The sequence below is a fragment of the Pinus tabuliformis genome, chromosome 3_1, assembly GCF_031772625.1.
Source record: "Pinus tabuliformis cultivar Carrire ecotype Pingquan chromosome 3_1, CPIR1, whole genome shotgun sequence".
In the NCBI taxonomy this organism is placed as follows: Eukaryota; Viridiplantae; Streptophyta; class Pinopsida; order Pinales; family Pinaceae; genus Pinus; species Pinus tabuliformis.
The window spans coordinates 271,640,025-271,645,652 of record NC_142301.1 but is presented as its reverse complement, the minus strand read 5'-3'; positions in this window follow the sequence as shown (position 1 = coordinate 271,645,652).

The window sequence follows — 5,628 nt, the reverse complement described above, 5'->3', positions numbered from 1 at the left end:
CAAGTACCTTAGGATTGATTTCAACAACAAACTTAATTGGGAGGACTGCAAAAAGAAGAGAATTCTAGGAGGGTGGAAAGCATTATATGCTCTTCAAAACATATGTAGAGAGGTAGAGTTATGGGATTGGAAAACGATTAAAGTGCTTTTTGGACTCCTAGTTTGTCCAGTGATGCCACATGGGTGTGAATTGTAGGCTAGTAGCACCCCTGTCTCAAAATGGAAACAAATTGAGAAAATCCAAAAACACTTGTTTATGAGCAAATTCAAAATAAAAAGTTTAGTACCTTATGACATAATGTTGAGTGAAATAGGAGCAACTCCCATTGTGTTGGAAAATGTTATGAATATAATTCATAATAAAATAATAAATGTAAATATAAATATAATAATAAATAATAAGTAAATTAACTAATGGTTAGTTAGTTAATAATATAAAGGTATGTTTTAGAGACATGCCTGTTCGTGAAAGGGTACTTACTTGGCTATATATACAAGACCCTCATTTTCATTTGAAATCATCCTCCATCAATTCTTTTATACAATATACAATTACAATTACTATCCTACAATGGATTTCTTTGTCTATGAAGTATTTTAAATATTTCTGTTGCGTATATGACTTTTGGTCGTTACATTGGTATTAGAGCCATGTCTGATCCCAACTTTTGGCCATTAACTTCATCAACATTGTTGCCGTGAAATTGAATCGTTTCGCTACCAAGCAATGGAGATTCTCCAATTCGCAAGTTGGCGTTTGGCCATTTTAAAAAAGAAAAAGACAAAATATTATTAAAAAAATAACACAATTTGTTTATAACAAAAAAAAAACAATATCATTACAAAAAACAAACTTATAAAAATTAAAAGTTAAAATTTTTTTATTAAAAAATATATATATCTATATATATAAATAAAATAAATAAATAAAAAATTATTCATAAAAATTGTATAACGCACTTGACAAAAAAAAATAAACATAGCAACGGTAGCCATTGGAGCCCACAACGATGCTCGACCAATGTTTTCCAAGCCATTGTATCGGCAACCTGTGCCACACAACAGTTGAAGTCATCGCAGGACTCCGACGCCTCCCGACCCTGCTACTGCTCTGACCCCCGTCAATTGCCCACGCTTGTCATCTGTGAAGGAACCCGAATTGAAGGCTTGTCAGACACAGTCTGTTGACTTTGTCGTGAGGTACACGGAACGGAAAGATACTCTCGACGCTACAGGGAAAATTGACGCTGCAAAGAATCGTGTCGCTGAACTATAACACAAATAAATAAATAAAAAAAACAAAAAAAACCGTCCCTGATCGACGGCTCGTCTCGTGGCTCAATACAAGGTTGGAATGTATCATATACCATTGAGTTAGTTCTATATATATATATATATATATAATAAAAAGGAGAAAAAAGAAGAGGAAAAGTGATTAAAATAAGAAATAAAAAAAAGGGGTTATCATTAAACCCTAATCTCTTCGATAAACACAAAAATATCAATGCCGCTGACGAAAAATTATCGATAAACAAAATGGAACCTAATTCAAAAATGATAAAAAAGGACAATTTTCCTATAAAGGTTTTTTAGTTACAAATCACAGAGTAATTACATTAAAAAGAAGTATCCAAGGAAGAGAAATTAATATCACCATCAACACAAACAACGATAAAAATTACATCAATGTTAACTTGACAAATTAACCATTAATTTTAGAACCAAGCATTGGTGTAAGGAAAAATAGTTTTGACCAAAAAAAGTATAACATTAGTGATTTACAAGTGATAGTAGGTCATTATGAGTACATATCTCAATTTCATGTTGTAAAGATGGATATTGACATCATACTCGGTCAACCTTGGTTTAAGAATTTGGGTACATTCATGTTAAACATAGAGAAACAAGTTTTGACATTTCCTTATAAGGGGAAGATGGTCACATTTCGAGACATAACAAGTAAATCAAAATCAATAACATCTTTAGTAGAAGACTTCAAGGATGTCTCAGACTTTATGTTTCAAGATAACAAAAAAAGGAAGCAAAAAGAGCTTGAAGAAGCCATCTGCAGTAAAGACAAAGAAATTTCGCGTCTCAGAGATCACAATGAAAAACTACTCGAACAAGTCAAGAAAACCAAAGCCACAAAGAAGGAACTCAAGAAGCGTTTATTAGAACAAGAAGAAGAAATTTTACAAGAGCCTTAATCAGACATTATTAGAACAAATCAAAAGTTTAAAAGATGAATCTACTAAGAATAAATTAAACAATTCAGAAAAAGATGAACTTGTACATTTAATGAATCATAACCAAACCCTACTTATGCAAATAAAAAAACTTAAAAATGACAAGAAATCATTGAATGACAAGCTAGAACAACTTCAAGGTGAAGTATTGAAGTCGTCAGTTGTTTCATTCCAAGTTAAAGATAACGAAATAAACATTGATCCAGTCAATATCACAAGTAAGGAAGAAGAGGAATCTAGAGAAGTTAAAACAAATGCAAAAGCTACAATCCAAACAATGAACATTCCAAATGATGATTCAGTTGCCAACTTAACAACAACGACGCCTGAAGAAAATCATGAATCAACCACTAATGTGATAGAGGAAAGCCAAACCAAAGGAACTATGTATCAACATCCAAATCACAAGACTAGACTTTCCAATCAAGCTATGTACCAGTATCGCTCAGAAAATAAACAACAAAATTATGTTCCCAAGGATACTGAAGTTTGCAAAATGCAGTCCTATGATAACTATTCATCACAAAATTTGATTCCACAAAATAAAAATCTAGGATGGTCTGATCCCTTCCCAATGTGACAGTTTTCTTTGTCACTTAGAGGATCATATCAACTAGTATCAACGAAGATGACAATGCCGAGACAAGAAGACATTCGAAACTGGGAAAAAGAGATTAAGTGTTTCATCGGTAAGCCTGAGGACAAAGATTTTTTGAAGCAGAAGGCTATGTTATGAATATAATTCATAATAAATGTAAATATAATAAGTAAATTAACTAATGTTTAGTTAGTTAATAATGAAAATGTATGTCTTAGAGACATGCCTATTCATGAAAGGGTATTTACTTGGCTATATATACAAGACCCTCATTCTCATTTGCAACCATCCTACATCAATTCTTTTATACAATATACAATTACAATTATTGTCCTACGATGGATGTCTTTGTCTACGAAGTATTTTAAATATTTCCGCCGCGTATACGACTTTTGGTCGTATACCAAAATTCGTATACGGAACAAAAATATTTAAAATACTTCGTAGACAAAGACATCCATCGTAGGACAGTAATTGTATAATGTATAAAATAATTGATGTATGATGATTACAAATGAAAATGACTGTCCTGTATATATAGACAGGTAAGTACCCTTTCACGAACATGCATGTCTCTAAGATATAATCATATACCTTTTCATTATTAACTAACTAACCATTAGTTAATTTACTTATTCTTTATTATTATATTTATATTTACATTTATTATTTTATATTATGTTCGGTCTTCAATAATGTACTTGAGTCATCATGTAATGTATCTTTCAAAAGAATAAAGAAAAGAATTTTTATTATTATTATTGTGACTTATTCAAGCATGGGTTTCATGCTTGGGTCACCATGTTTTAGGTCAAAGTCTCCATTGTGGACTTTTAAGATTTATTCTGAGTCTATAGAATTATTGTACATTTAAAGAGACCCTTTCTTGGGGTTTTGAATCATGTAAAAAGGTTTAGTATTGAGCCAAATATGAATTATGGATCCACTACACCATTCAGCCAAAGGTAAGAAGTCGGCCTAAGACCCTATTCGACCTCACAAGAAGCCTATAAAAGGAAGGACGTCGAATTCATTTGGAGCATCACTTCTCATCAAGTTCAAATTCTCTCTATTGGGCAAAAGTGCAAAGTGGGTAGCTAGGAAAGTATGTTGCCGGGAAGCCGAAGTGAATGCGAGTTTGGGTGAGTTTAAGGAGTGAAGGAAAATCGAAATTTTGGTGGTGGTCTCTCTCTGTTTCGTGCTCTGGATTGGGAGATCGAAGTCTTCCAAGTTGAACTGCTGCTGAATGCTGTTAGCTGCTGCATAGTCGAAGTAGCTGGGAAGAGGTCAATTTTCCGGAGGCTGACTTGGTGTGGAGAGAAGCTCTGGTCTTGGTCTAGGGTGAAGAGTCTCAAAGAATACTATTGAAAGGAAAAATTACTTTGACTAGGTTTTCCCCTCGAGGGGGGTTTTTCCCTGGCATGTGCCTAGATCTTGTGTTCTTTGTTTTATGTGTTGTTGCGTTTGGTAATTGCTTGATGATCTAAAAAAAGAAGATATAAATAATCGCAATAATAAGAAAAATCACAAGTAATTATCAAGATTAAGAAAATCTTTACTGCCTCTCTGTTTTTCCAACATGGTATCAGAGCTTTGGTGAAGAAAGAAGAAAAAAGCAGATCCATTCATAGGCACTATCTCAGGGAAGGAGTCTATTATATTCAAAGAGGATGTCTAACTCAATCAAGGGTGAGAACAAGCTTGAAGGAGCATCTAACTTCAGATCATGGAAGAAGAGGATTGACTTAATCCTTGAGAAGAACAAGGTGTTAGATTTGGTAAAAGGAAATGTAAAGAAGCCTAAGGAAGAAGCTAGTGATGCCGACAAAGCGAAATTCAGGGATTTATAATTCGTGGCTATGACTCTAATGGTAGAAGGGATAAAAGACAATCTTGTCCCATTCATAGCTAACATTGATCATGCTCAGGAGATGTATGAAGCATTGTTGAAGCTGTTCACTATTAAGAACATTGGTCAAGTAGCAAGTTTGAAGAATGAGCTAAGGAATACGAAGATGACTAAAGAAGATATTGTGGCAACCTTCTTTGTGAAGATAGCTAGACTCAGGGATGGTCTTTTGGCCATCGATGAGATTGTTCCGGACAAAGAATTGGTCATCACTACTATATTAGAATTGCCACCCTCTTGGGGTGCATTTGTTTCACGTCTCAACAGTTGGAAGGTAGCTCCCACCTTTGAAGAATTATAGACCGCATGTAGTTAAGAAGAATTAAGGATCTCAATGGTTGCCAATCCTGAAGGAGTATTGAATTCTTATCTTGCTCATCATAAAGGAAAGAGATCGAAGGGACCAAGGAAGAAAGTTGACATGTCTAAGATAGAGTGCTATCAATGTCATAAGAAAGGTCACTAAAGTGATTGTCCCGAGAATCCAAGAAATAAGAAGAGAGGAAGAGATCAAGCCAACTTTGCTAAAGAAGGAGACTCAAAGAAAGTCAAGCCCAAAGAATCTGACATTAGGGACTTACACTATTAAGCCCTTTGCTTGTAGCTTTATATATCTTGCTTTATATGTTGTAGAATTCATAGGTTTCTAATATTTTTGGAAAATATATTTTTGTATTGTTTTAAGTTTGTAGTTTTCCCTCAAGCTTTGGAGGGAGCCCCCAACAACTCTCAAAGATAAGTATCTCATGTCTTTTCAGTTTTGGGTTCATGTACTCATTTAGTTTTGATTATATTGAATGCTAATCACCTTTCTCCCTCTATTATCTTGACTAGGAAAACATCTGTGATCTCTCAAGACAAGGTTAGTCAAGAAA